General features: G+C 34.4%; 1 protein-coding gene and 1 long non-coding RNA gene across 2 annotated transcripts in view; both read right to left on the reverse strand.

The window, feature by feature from the left end:
* Positions 1–14465, reverse strand: part of myo9ab (myosin IXAb) — a 709890-nt gene that overhangs the window by 15596 nt on the left and 679829 nt on the right.
* On the reverse strand, positions 10932–13359 carry LOC109070752. Its single transcript, XR_002014434.2, has 3 exons — positions 13322–13359; positions 12215–12296; positions 10932–10992 (listed from the first exon to the last, which is right to left on the reverse strand). It is a non-coding gene; the product is annotated as an uncharacterized LOC109070752 (long non-coding RNA).

Below are 14465 nucleotides of genomic sequence, written 5' to 3' on the forward strand. Positions count from 1 at the left end.
TTAATAATTTTTTATTATTTTATTATTAAACGATGGTAACCAGCAACTAAATATTCACACGATGTGTTTTAGCTGCTAGGATATTTTTGTATAATTTAAATGGTAAATGTGTGCCTTTTTTCATTCGAGTCACTTGAGTCAAAAGTTGCTAAAAAAGTTCAAATAAATTTTTAAAAATAGCAAAATTTGTTGCTAGGTGCTTTTGGAAGAAAAAAGTTGCTAAATTTAGCAACAAAATGCTAAGTTGGCAACACTGGACAGGACTCATATGGAGATGAGTTAAAAATGAGAGAAACGTCACACACCGTTCCTCCGGTCGTTGAGCTCTGAATCTGTGGAGTGCTCCCTGGTGGACATCTTTTTATCGCCATGTTTGCTCTTACTCCAGAACCGCATTTTGCCTCTGACCCTAAAAATGGATTAAAAGATTATGTGAGACACTGGAGCACAAAACCAGTCATAAGTGTCAATTTTTTGAAATTGAGATTTATACAGCGGAATAAATGATAAATGAGGACCACAAAACCATAAGATTAGGAGGACAATATTTGTCTGAGATACAACTATTTGAAAATCTGGAATCTGAGGATGCAAAAAAATCTAAATATTGAGAAAATCATCTTTAAAGTTCTTCAAATGAAGTTCTTAGCAATGCATATTACTAATCAAAAATTAAGTTTTGATATATTTGTGTACAAAATATCTTCATGGAACATGATCTTTACTTAATATCCTAATGATTTTTGGCATAAAAGAAAAATGTATAATTTTGACCCATACAGTGTATTGTTGTCTATTGCTACAAATATACCCCAGAGACTTAAGACTGCTTTTGTGCTGCAGGGACACATTTTTCATGCACTAATGAATCATTTACAAAAAGACATGGAACATAATGAAAGCAAATAGAATATGGCTGCACGATATAAAAAATAGATTTTTTTTTAGGTAGAAAAATAAAATAAGTTAACCTACATAGCCTGAAGATGGCACAATACAATTTCTTGTCATTTTAAGGTGTCTTCATTTCATGGATATTTAAAAATATGGATTATACTTCCAAGTGGAAGAGGCACGGATTTCGTGGAATGACCCATGTACTTACTATATGATCAGGATTAGGGTTTGTTTTAGGGTTACTTGCATGTAATTATGCATTGTTTATTGTTATTATAATAGTAAGTACATGTAGCATGTGTAACAAGAACACCTTAAAATAAAGTGTTACCTAAGTTTATATAAACAAAAAAAATCTCTTTTCACTTGAGTTTTCATAGGCCGCACTGCTTTTGACCAATTCTATAAAATAATAAAAATTATAATGATTTTTATTGTAGTTATTAAAATATTAAACAATAAGATATATTGTAAACCAATACAATTTTATTGAAAAAATTGTAAAAAAAATTTTTTTTTAAATTGATTTATTTATTATTACTTCAAATAAATGTACCGTAACATTACATAAATAATTTCCGTGATGCTTTGGACCAATTCTATGACTATAAAATAAAACCAATTATTATGATTTTATTGTAATTTTCATAAATATTAAACTAATTAAGAAAATTATTGTAATTCATACATTTTATTGTAAAAAATAAATAAATTAAAAATGATTACATTTTAAAATGATATGTTAATTAAGAATACATAAAATTGAAAATATTACATTACAATATGGTCTAATTTGCTTCTTTTCAACACAAACATTTTTTAACATGGCAGCTGACACTCTGAACAAATCAGTTTTCTTTATTATTGATGCAGCCCATAAAACAGTGAGTTTTTGTTTGACAGCCGCTAGAAAGGACTGAAGCCATCTGAACTCTGTCGGTTTGGAGATGACTTCCTGAGCGAATCCATTTTCAACAGGTACCCTGACGACATTGTCGTATGGATCCTCTTCTGCTCTTTCGATACATAACATATTACAAATAAAAAATATAAAGTAGCAAATATAAAATAAAAAATGGAATATAAATGAAAATAAAATCATTGTATAGTAATTCAAGTAATATAGTTATTACAGTATAACTATTATAACTATGCTAATTAGTAAAGTATTATATAATATTTAAATATACAATAATACAGATAATGTATATTATATATAACAAATATAAAATACAAAAATAAAATTATAGTACAGTAATAAAAGTATAACTAACAACTATGCTAATTATAGCAATTAAAGTATTAAACTGTTTGAAATAATATATATAATAGGCATTTAGTAATATATTTAATTAATTATTAATACAATTGTAACAAATAAAAATTACAGTACAGTAATTAAGTATAACTATTACAACTATAATAATTATAGTAATTAAAGTATTAGACAAATGGTGTTTTTACATTAAAAACTATTTTTAAATAATATATAATATTTAGGTATACAGTAATACAGATAACATTTGTTATGAATAAAAATAAATAAACATGTAAAAAAATTAAATTATAGTATAGTAATTAAAGTATAACTATAATAACAATATTAATTATAGTGATTAAAGTATTAAAAATACTGTTTTATACTAAAAACTTTTTTTAAATAATACAAAGGCTGGTATATACATTTTAAAAGAAAGCATTTCAAAATTGAAAAGAAAAAAAGAAATGCTTCTGCAGATTTAAAATAAATTAATTGTGAATAAATAAAGTTCCTCACCTCTCTGTTTTTAACGGATCTGAATCCTGCCTCTCTCTGGATGGCCAGTGATCGTTCCTGATTCACCAGGTCTTTATCAGACCTAAAAACACAAAGCAGACCGGATCGACCCACATGATCACAACCAAAAACACCTTAAAATGTCTCAAAGTCATTGCATTAGATGTCAAAACAAGTGCAAACAAATGTGAACCGTGTCGAGTCCGAATGAGCAAAATCACCCAGCAATGCTGCATATTTCCCTCCAAGTCTTTTCTCAATAATATTTACTATATTATTAATCACAATAAAGCTTGAAAACGTGCAGCAATAGCCTAATAAAAGGACACCTGTATAATCTCATATTGTAAAAAAATCTTGAAAACGTGATCGTTGCGTCCCTGATGCTTGAACGTCGAACTCACTTTGAGAAGGTCGTCGGCTCGCGTTTGGGCGAGAAGGCCTTCCCTCCTATCATACTGATGCTCTGGACACCAAACTCTTCTGTAATTCTCCCGTCCCTGTTCTTGGGCTCTGAAGCCACTCACGATCCGAGTCCCTCAGTCCAGCGGAGGGTTTTTGGAAGGGGTTTGGAAGAAGAAGACGTGGTGGTCTGAGGCTCAGGACAATCCATTCGCTCTGTGGAGGGTTTTCTCTGTGAACCTCCTCCGCGTCCATCGTCTCGGGTGTCTGCAGAGCTTCCAGGCTGCTCTGGTCTACAGGGATCTCCTTCTGCACAGCGGACTCCTGCTCGACCGGGCTGCTGTCCTCGTCTGCGATGTAGAAGTGAGGTTTGACGGGGGACAGACGGCTCTGGTTCTCCTCCATCGGCTCGGGCTCGCCGAGGAGCTCGCAGCTGTCTTGGCTCTCCGAGGGAAGATGTGTGCAGAGCGGGATCTGAGCGGGAAGCGCGTCGTCCACTGAGGCGGAGCGCACTTTGAGCAGCTCTAAACTGAAGGTGGCTTGCTGGAGCTCCCGCTGTCTCCTGCTTTCACGTTTGGAGCGGCTCTTCAGCGTGCTGTCGTCTACGCTTCTGGGAGCTTCGGCCGGCTGAGTTTCTCCTTTCTCTTCGGTTGGGTTTTGTTGGGTGTGTAAACTTTTGCTCACAGTGTTTTCACAGAGGCTTTTCTCTCCACGTCGCTGCTCTCTCTCGAAAAAAGAATCACAGTAAGCCCCTTGGGAAAAAACAACAATACATTTATGACGCTGTCATGCAATAATGACATAAGCCAGATGTTAATATTTTTCTTTCTTTCTTTAATTTTTTATTTATTCATTTATTTTATTGATTATATTTTTAATACTTAAATATAAAATGCTATTTTAAAAAGTAATTTAAATCTAATATTTTTAAGAAAAACTCTTCATCGAAGACCGAGGAGTGACATCTACATGTATACATTACTCTTTTCAGATAACTTACTTTTCTGATATAACACTGAATAATAGCTCATTAATCAAGTGGGGTAAAAATAGATAAATAAAACTAAAATAATATTTTGATATTAGATTTTTTTATTAAATATACTATCTAATACTATTTTTTTTAAAGGACATTAAATAAAATATTTTAATAAATAAAGTATAACATTATCTCTATGCTAAAAAAATCTATTACTATTTTTTAAAAAGAAATTGAATAAAATATTTTTTACATATATAATCTACATATTTATTAAGAAATGACTAATAGCTCATAAATATGTTTATCATAATTGATTAATTTACATCCTTATTATAAATCATTACAATAACATGCAATTTAATTAAAATGAATAAAAACATATAACAATTATAATATTTTTATGCTAAAAATCTAAAAGAAAACATAAAACAACATTATACATATATATATATATATATATATATATATATATATATATATATATATATATATATATATATTTAAAGAAAAATAAATATATTTCAAATCCAAAAAAATAACTCTTCACCTCAATCCTGCACCCTGTAATTCATCTCTCTCTCTCATAAATAATCTTAAATTAGTCCATTTTATCAGATTAATCCTGTTTAGTAATCAAAAGCAGTTAGTTATTGAGGTTAGGTTCGGAGGTTCACAGGTTTGAGTTCCCAGGGAAAGCATGAACTGACCCAAATTTGCCCCTTTAAGGCAATGCAATCTCTTTGACTAAAAGCACCTGGCCGAGGCATTGGTGCAGGTGTTGACTGACCTGTGGCGCTCGCGCTGCCCCCTGCAGGCGGCCTGTAGCGTGGCAGCCGGCTGGGCGCTACTGCAGTAAGCGGCGTCTCTGTCCCCTGAGCGCCTCCAGGAGGACGTATGAGGCCAGCGTCCGAGGTGTCGTGTCTGCAGACTCTCCCTCCAGCTCGTCGGAATGATCACGCCGCTCATCCCCGCTCTCCTCCGCCGCAGGAACTGTTGGAGCTCTTTTAAGGGTCTCCTGCAGACGCCTGCGGAGACACCTGCTGGAGCTCTGCGTCAGCGCGAGTCACACACACCCTCCACCAGCGCTGAGAGCAGAAACACACACAACACTGATTACTGTGCTCTCTGAAGCCTCTCCAGGCCGTACTTAACATAACAATTGACTGCTTTATTTATGACGTCCTGTGTTTGTGGAAACCATACTGTCATGACAAGATCCCAGGTAAGATGAGACAGAAATGGCAGTGTTGTACCGTATGAGTGTATCGTCTTCGTCTCTGCTGCAGAGCGTCTCCTCTCCCTGCTGCTTCCTGAAGCTCCCTCTGCCGACACAACGTCCTCCTCAACACCTTCTGATCCTGATGAAGCTTCTCCTGGCAGGACCGCTAGCCGCCAGTACGCTCACCGTCAGGAACACACTGACACACACCCCCAGCAGACTCATGATGGAGGTGCTCGTGTGTGTGTTTAAGCAGACGCTCCCGCAGGAACACCTGACACACACACACAGAGCAGTGGTGTCTTTGTGTGTGATATGCATGTGTTTGTCGTTTGTGTGTTTGATCGCGGGTTGGGGTGTGTTGGGTGTGTGTGTGTGTGTGTGTTGTGACGAATAGTGTGTGTGGTGTGTAAGAAGTGTGTGTGTCAGAGTGTGTGTGTGTAAGCAGTGTGTGTGTGTGTAAGTGTGTGTGTGTGTTGTGTGGTGTGAGACGTGTGTTGGTAAGTGTGTTAGTGTGGTGTCTCTGTTGCGTGTGTATGCATGTTGGGGTGTGTGTGTGGTGGTGTGTGTGTGTTTTGAGAGAGGGTGTGTGGTTGTGGGTGTGTGTGTGTCGTGCAGTGTGAGTGTGTGTGTGAGTGGTGTGAGAGAGAGAGAGTGTGTGTGTTGTGGGTGTGTGTCTGAAGAGTGTGTGTGTGTGTGTGTGTGTGTGTGTTAGAGAGAGGTGTGTGGTGTGTTGGTGTGTGGTGTGTGGACGAGTGTGCGAGAGAGAGTGTGTGGTTGTGTGGTTGTGAGTGTTTGTGTTAGGAGGGTGTGTGATTGTGTGTGTGCATGTGTGTGTGCATGTGAGTGTGTGTGTGAGTGTGTGAGGGTGTGTGATTTGGGGTTGTGTGTGAGAGTGTAGTGTGTGTGTGTGAGTGTGTGTGAGAGAGAAGTGTGGGTGTGTGTGTGTGTGTGTGTGGTGTGTGTGTGTGCGCATGTGTGAGAGCGGAGAGTGTGTGTGTCGAGCGTGCATGGGTGTGTGAGTGTGTGTGGAGAGAGATGTGGTGTGTGTGTAGAGAAGTGTGTGGTGTGTGTGTGTGTGCAGTGATTGTGTGTATGTGTAGCGTGCCGTGTGTGTGTGTGTGTGTGTGTGTGTGTGTGTGTGAGCGTTTGTGAGAGAGAGTTTGTGACCGTGGAGATGTGTGTGGTGTGTGTGTGTGTGAGAGGGTGTGTGTGTGTGTGTGGTGTGTGACATTTGAGTGTGTGTTGGGGAGTGTGTGATGTGGTGTGGGGTGGAGAGAGGGGCGGTGGGGTGTGTTGTGGGGGAGAGAGAAGAGGGGGTGGTGTTGTGTGCGGCGAGCTAGGGCATGTGAGGGCAGTGGGGTTGTTGTTGTGTGTGTGGGGTGTGTGGAGATGAGGGGGTGGTGTGGGGCAGGGGGGGTAGGGGTGTTGTTTGTATGTGTGTCGCAGCTGAGTGGGTGTGATGTGGTGTGTGAGTGTGGGTGTACGAGAGAGAGTTGACAATTGTGTGACAGGGAAGTGGGGGTTGCTGTGTGGTGAGAGAGGGGGGTGGGGGTGGGTGTGGGGGTGGGGTTGTGGGCGTGGGGGGTGAGGGTGGTGTGTGTGAGGGTGGGAAAAGAGGAGAGTGTGTGTGTTGTGTGTGTGAGAGAGAGTAGTGTGTTTGTGAGTGTGCGAAGAGAGAGTGTGTGTGTGTGGGTGTGTTTGGTGTGAGTGTGCGATAAGATAGTGTGTGGTGTGTGTGTGTGCATGTGAGTGTGAGTGGTTGAGTGTGCCTGTGGTGAGAGGAGTGTGTGTTGTGTCTGTGTGTGTGGTTTAGAGTGTGTGTGGTGTGTGTGTGTGAGTGTGAGAGTGTTGTGTGCTGTTGGTGAGTGGTGGTGAGAGGAGAGTGGTGTGTGTGTGTGTGTGTGTGTGTGTGTGTGTTAGAGTGTGTGTGTGTGTGTACACGTTACCGTGCTTCTGCCCACTTGATGTCCGTTGGGCTCGAGGTCGACGGTCTGCAGGAACTGTCTGATCCCCGTCTGTGAGGAGTGTGAGGAGTCAGGTAACAGCAGACGTCCCGCAGGTAACAGATGATGGGAATAATGATGGGGAAAATCCTGAAGAAGCAATCAGGAAAGTGGTTCATGTGTTACAGTGTTTCCTATGATTTTTTTTTTTTTTCTCTGAATTTGTTTTTTATTTTTATTTTATTTTATGAATTTTTACTTATTCTTAAGTTATTTTTTTTTGTATGAATTAGTTTTTTATTTTTGTTTTGTTTTATGGGAAGATTTACACTGATTAGAAGACCAACCATTCACTGAATGAATTTTACAAAAATTTATATTTTAGGGCCCTATTAAATATGGTATGAAAAAAAAAATTCGGGATCTGTTTTAATGGTTTTACAAATTAAATTTTAAGAGTAATCAAAAAGCATGTCCTCAATTAACTGAAATCAGTAAACTTATCACAATTTAAACTATTACTACAAGATTTTTGATCAATAAAAGGGGCCCTGTGGATTGGATTGATTTTTCAGAATTTTTTGTGTTGTCTGTTTTAATTTTATATGTTTATATAACTTTACACAGTCCTAGTATTAATCAAAAGGGTGCTCATTAATTTATTTTGATGTAAACATGTAGTAGTGTTGAGAAGTGTTTGTTCACCTGGAAGCTGGATTTGACCGCTTGTATCCGGAGCGGCGGATCCTCACCGTCTCCCTCCGGCCCGGTGTAGCGTAACTGTCTCACACCCAGCACCGCTTCGCTGAACGCAGAGGAAAGCTACGGAAGAAAGAAAGAAGACGCGCTCAAACCGCGCGTCTACATTCCTGTCGCAGCAAACCCGAAACCTGACCTCATTACAAATCCTTCTCCTGCATTATATCGGAGCATTTCACAAAGTACGCTCCGACTGTCCAGAGTCTCCATCACTTATTCAGAGACCCTGCGTCACAACAGACCAGATTTAGCTCGACTTCAAATTGTAATTTTTGCATTTTTAAAAGTACACGAATTTTAAACATTATTGTATATATTTAAACTAATATCTTTTTTTTTTTATTTAATATTATATATATATATATATATATATATATATATATTGTATATAATATAATATATATATATTATTCATACATTTTTAAATACTTATTTTTAAACACGCATATAGTATACATTTCAAAGATAATGCACATTTTTTAAAATAATTTCTTATATTTAGGTATATTTGAAAAATACTTTTTAAATAACCATTTTATATATAATTGTTTAACAACTGCATACATTTCAAAAAGGTTGTATATTTTTAGATCAATTTATAATGTGTAAAATGTAATATTATTATATACATCTACTTTCGAAAGAATGTATATTGTCTTAATTTATAAATGTTTCAAAATACATAATTTTCAGAAATTAAAAAAAATATGTATTTTGATAATGAAGATGTATTTTGTCCAATGCTATAATATTTTTAAACAATAATTGTGTTGCATTTTCAAAAAGGTATATAGTTTTTACATAATGAATTTTATACATTTAAAAAAAAGTGCATATTTTTATATTTTATACATACATTTTTTTAAATATATATTTTTAAACAATTACTGTAAATATTTAAAACATTATATACCATTTTTTAAAAGTTCCATTTTTAAGTTAGCTTTTTATTTTTTTTATAAAGAATCATTGTGAAAAGAACCATTTTTGTAGAATCCAATATATTTTGTCATTTATATATACGCATATATATATATACTATATATATATATGCTATATATATATATATATATATATATACACATAGTATATATACATTTTAAAATTCCCTTTTTACACCATTGTTTTTTTTATGAAACTCAAGTTGTGACAGAAGACATTTGTGAGAATACAATATATTTTTAATTTATATACTAGTATATATATATATATATATCATATATATATATATATATATATTTATCTATACACATATATACATACATACATACATATATACATACATACCCGATATAATTAACAATCATATATATATATATTATATATATATTATATCTCTATATATATATCTACGACACACACACACATCTCACACAATATGTTTTTTTTTAAAATGTAATCTTTTTATATTTCACAGATTTGAATGTTAATAATTGTAGCAGTTGCGGTATTTTTCCCTCCCTTCAGTGCAGTGTGTTGTGCTCACGGGCGTTGACAACCAAGCGCCACTGCGCGCTGATGCTGGGAGGCTTCTTCTTCTTGTGCAGGTGCGCGCTGATGCTGGGAGGCTTCTTCTTCTTGTGGTCGGTGTTGAGCGTCAGGAGGCCCTCAGAAATTACGTCAGCGACTTCCACATCCAGCGGTGGCTGCAGACTACACATCATTCATTATTCAGGCCTCTTTCACATCACAACACTGCCATGCTGGATCTCCATTAAACCTTGCATCAGTAATGCACCATTCTTTTATAAATCCTACAAATACGTATATACATTCTAATAATTAATTTATAATCATATTAAAGTTTATAAATTTTTAAAATAACTAGTATACACTTCATAAGGGGATTACATGTCACGGCGGTTTCAAGCACACAAATACAGTGTTATTGCATTCATTTTCAAAATAATATATATATTTAAAATAATTTGTATATTTTTTTTTTAAATTTAATATAATTTTTTATTTGTTAGTTTTATAATTTTTTTGCATTTCAAAAATAATTTTTTACTAACACATAAAATGTATATATACGAATTCTTTTTGTAATCATTTCAAAATATAACAAAAAAATAAATTTTGGTAAAAGGCATACATATTGTAGCAATTTATACTTCATTTTTAAAAAATAATCTGTATTTCTTCTCTAAAATTGATGCTTACACAAAAGTCCATACTTGTTTTTAAAAAGCGGTGCCTTTTAAAACAATCTTTTGCATAAATTGGATTCACGTGTATTACATTTTCTTACCCAATCACAATTTCATTGACATTAGTATTCGTTTTTTTAGAGCGTTTTATTTGAGTGAAAATTTTAATTTCTAAAAGTGTCCCTTGGTACACGTTTACACCTTACATAGTAGTTGTCCTATACTATTTATAATAACAAGAAATTATGCATATTTTCAATGCAAGTTACCTGAGATTGCAATACAAAACCCTAATCCTATATGTCTTTATACACCTCCGTAGCCGTTGTCTATGCGGAGCCCGGAGAAAAGTTTGACTGTGTCCCGTGGCTGGGATGCCACTCCTGTGTGTCGTACGTCTCCTTTAATTAATATCACTCCATACCTTTAATTGTATAATTACCACTGTACAAGGCGACTTTTTTTGTTGATGTGATTAATCATTTGACAAGCGAATATTAATGAGATTTATTACGCAGCATGTTGGCTTGCACATTCCCGTGGTTAAAATGTAAGTCAATGACAGAATAGCTCTTTGCACAGTTTGTGCTTAACTATGTCTGAGACACTGAACTGAAATGCCATTACCTTAGGGAGGCTGGGCCAGTGCGGCTTGGTCTTGCAGTTCTTGCTTCTCCTGCAGAAACAGAGAGAGTTTGAGACAGAGTGAATAAGAGTCAGAGTCAGATGTGAGGTGTGGGTTGTGGGTCACATCATGATGCTCTGATCTGGATGCAGTGTGCAGCAGCTTATTATCCCCCGAGTTCACGAAGATGCCCTCCTCCTCATGAGACGAGAGCGAGGAGACGCGCTCGCACCTCCTGACACAGACGGGACTGGAGACACACATACACTTACACCAGTAACACACCAAACACAGAGCTTTCATCACTACACCTGCTTCTGTGTTTCACGCTTCGACCAGCTGCTGTAACTGACCGGAACTACAACCTGACGCAAACCTAGCTATTCATTAAAGCATACAGATAAATACTGATTTATTTAAATAAAATAAATAGCAAAAAAAATACTTAAGATGGTATATTTTATTATATGAATATAATTGTTTTCTACATTTAAAAAATAATTATACATTCACATTTAGTCATTTAGCAGCTCTTTTTTTTTAAAGTAAACAAGCAGTTAGTAAATGAATAGAGTGCAAGTCTAAAAGAGGCACATTTATAATAATAATAATAATTATTATTATTATTATATAAAAAGTAATTTAGATATTTTTAAAATGTATATTTTAAATAAATCTTTTAAATGAATATTTTTAATAAACTATTGAATTATTATAATTATTAATGAATATTGAACATTATATAATTATATAAAAATTACATAAAATCAATTAGCCACTTAAAGTTGTGCATTACAGTGACTTTACCATGTTTTGTTTTTAAATTGTGGTAAAATCTACAATTCTGTCTACAATACCACAATCACACATTTCAGTGTTTTAATTGTTTCTCTGCTATAATTAAAAAAAGTTATTAGTAAATACATTTAAACTTTTGTATTTTTTAATAAACAATTTAGATATTTTAAAACTTAATTTTATACATTTTTAAATTTAAATTAAATTTTAATAATCAATTAATATTGAATTAGTGATGAATAATTTTAATAAATAAATATGTTTTAATTTGTTTTAAATTGTGGTGAAATTTTTAGCTTTAAAAAAAACACAAATTGTGGTGTTGTATTTGTTTACCTGCAATAATAAAATTCATTAGTAAAATTAAAAATACAATTTAGTTATTTATAAAGCTATTATTTAAATTATTATTTAAAAAATGAACAAAATAATATTTATTAGTTAAAATATGAATTACTTTCTTATTAATAATAATTGAACACTTGTGTATTTTTAAATGCTCAACACATTTGTGCATTAAAATGACTTTACCTTATTTTGTGAGCTAAACTCTACTGTTTTGTTTGTATGGCTGCATGTCATGTGAGCATTAGCTGACATCAGAGCTCAGTGAACATGTGGTTAGATGACTGAAATATGAAATGTTTGAGGGTTTGTACCTGCTCATGTTCTCACGGAGCGTGTTTGTTCCCTGCAGGTCTGACAGTGGAGTGCGTGGACTCCTCCGGCTGATGCTCGAGTCTGACAGACAGACACAAATACAAACATTTGAGATCATTCATATAAACCAGTCACACGTGACCCAAACTAGACGAGGAGGAAGATGAAATTAAAGCCTGTTTAACACAAACATCCTGGAAATCAAACAATGACCTCATGATTAATACCATTAACAGAGCGATAACAGAAACTCTGTATGATGTCAGATCACTCACGGATTTTTGGGGAGAAAATTGTATTATTTTTATTGTTGGAGATTCATTTGCTGTGTGATCCAACGGTTTCTATTTTTATATTTCACGTTTTAACGTTTAAATTTATAGTTTAGTATTTTTTTAATATTTTGCATTTATTTATTTTTTATATTTTCAGTTTTCATTTTAATGTCAAAGTTTTAGCAATTTTGTTGTGTTTTTGTATTTATTATTATTTTAATTTTTATATTTTCTGTTTTTATTATAATATCAGTTTAAGTTTTTGTAATTTTGTTGTTTTCTGTAATTTTTATTAGTTAAAAAAAATTGCATTACATTTTTTATATTTTCCATTTTAATGTTAGCTAAAGTTTTAGCAATTTTTTTTTTTCGTTTATAAATATAAATATTTTAATAAATTAAGACATTTTGATGAATACATTGACAAATTAATATTTACTTAATTTATTCAGTAAATAAACATTGTATTTTTTCATGTTTTAGTTTCATAAAGTCAATAAGCTACATTACAGTGACGTAACCATGTTTTGTTTTTAACACTGTGTTAAAATTGTGGTAAAATTTTAGTTTATACATCAGAGAACCGTGATCATATTATTGAATTTTTTAAATAAAAACAAGAAATTTCAGCGGGACAATAAAGTTTGGGAAATATCTTATGTCTGTTTTAGTTATTTTAGAACATCAAGTTAATCAAGTAAATTTTTTTTTTTTTCAGTTGATATTTATCTAATTTCAAGTAACAAAACTGGTTTTGGTTTTAGTAAACCTTAATAACATTGTTTTGGATGACTGTAGATCTGCTGAAGTGTGTTATTTCTGTCATCTTACTGTATTTGTCATCTTTGCATCGCTGTTCAGTTCTCAAGGCTTCCGTCTTGGTGAACAGGATGATGTGCAGGAACAACTGAAGCTATCCACACTTTTCTGATTCTGAGGGCCGGGACCATCAAGGCCTGGAGAGAGAGAGAGAGAGGGGAGTAGAGTAGCCCGAAGAGAGAGAGAGGAGAGAGAGTTGGGTGGGGTGAGGGAGGAAGATATAGACGAGAGAGAGAGAGAGAGAGAGCGAGACGACACACAGAGAGAGAGGAGAGGAGCCAGACAGAGAAGAGAGAGAGGGTGCAGAGAGAGCAGCCAGAGAGCAGCGCGAGAGACTATAGGAGGCTAGGTGAGAGAGAGACATAGAGAGATACAGAGCAGAGAGAGAGAGAGAGAAACTCCACCCAACAGAGAGAAGGAGAGAGTGTGAGGTGGGGGTGAGTTCGCAAACGCAGGGGGGGGGGGGGGGTTTTTTGGTTAGGAAAAGGCAGTTGAAGGGGGGAGGGTTAGTTGTTGATTTTTTAACAGAGAGAGAGAGAGAGTGTGTGAGTAAGCAAACGCGGCAAACCTTTTTAATTTGGCCAAAACAGCACGCACAAATGTGAACTTCAACTATCACAGGCCACAACCCGTGTGCTGCCAACATCTAGGACTCACAACTTTCACACAACCCGCACGCTATAATAAACTACAAGACTATAAGCTAGTCGGCAAATGAAAAAGAGATTATTGCGCATATTTTCAAAATCTTGCTGTTGTATATTATTAATAAAGGTACATGAAACTGTTTGTAACGGGTCGTATATTTTCATGTTTATTGTTAGAAAGTAAATAATAAATCCGTAAATCTACTGTGGTTATATTTAATTTGTTTATTGTGGTTATTGTTATATACATATATACACACATAAACTGCCACAAAACATCATGGTCAAAAACAATATATAAACATCAGTTACATTAAAGTGCATGTATCAAAAATCGTATATAAATTAAGCACCTCTGGTTTATTTTTTGTGTAAATTTTTACTGTTTTAACCACTTTACATTACACACTGACTTTTTTAAAAATGCTATTATTTTTTAATAAAAAAAGCTATATATCATAAATGTATAGATACATTATTATTTTTTTTTATTATTTGTAATTTATTTT

The sequence above is a fragment of the Cyprinus carpio genome, chromosome B25 (assembly GCF_018340385.1).
Source record: "Cyprinus carpio isolate SPL01 chromosome B25, ASM1834038v1, whole genome shotgun sequence".
Classification (NCBI taxonomy): domain Eukaryota; kingdom Metazoa; phylum Chordata; class Actinopteri; order Cypriniformes; family Cyprinidae; genus Cyprinus; species Cyprinus carpio.